This window comes from Poecilia latipinna, unplaced genomic scaffold (genome assembly GCF_001443285.1).
Source record: "Poecilia latipinna isolate Pla-1442-1.1 unplaced genomic scaffold, P_latipinna-1.0 Scaffold597, whole genome shotgun sequence".
Classification (NCBI taxonomy): domain Eukaryota; kingdom Metazoa; phylum Chordata; class Actinopteri; order Cyprinodontiformes; family Poeciliidae; genus Poecilia; species Poecilia latipinna.
In genome coordinates, this window is record NW_015113213.1 from 1 (window position 1) to 561 (window position 561).

Consider the following 561-nt stretch of genomic DNA (forward strand, 5'->3'; position numbering starts at 1 on the left):
GCACTTAAATAAAAGTCCAACAAGGATATTCATTTACAATTAAAAATAACTCACCCTGAACTACCATGATAGTTATAATGTATGTAATAATTAATCAAGCTGCGTCATTAATGAAGGGGAAAAAACTCAATCCAGACTTTAAGTTTAGGGTCTGGTTCGCAGAGTATGAAGTTAAATTTGTTTCACAATTATTCAATGAATAAAGAGACTAACCTCAGTTAAATAAATTGTCATCAAAACATTTGGAATTGTAGTCATTTCTTTTTTAAGCTAAAAGCTTTGTTTAAAAAACTTTTTTTTAATTAAATAACTCATTTTTGTCTCGTGAACTTAAAGTTATTCGTAAAACATAAACTTTCAGGAATCTTTTGTTGCGACGTTTAGGCTCTGCCCACGACGTCATGTGAGAATTGCAAGCAAAACTTTAAATCACGAACAAATAGCAAGCAAATATTTGTGACGTGCAAAAAACGTTTGTTTTACTAATAATTTTTTCACTTCATGAGACAAAAATTTGTGATTTTAATTTAAATAAAAGTTTTTTTAAGCCAAACTTTTTTT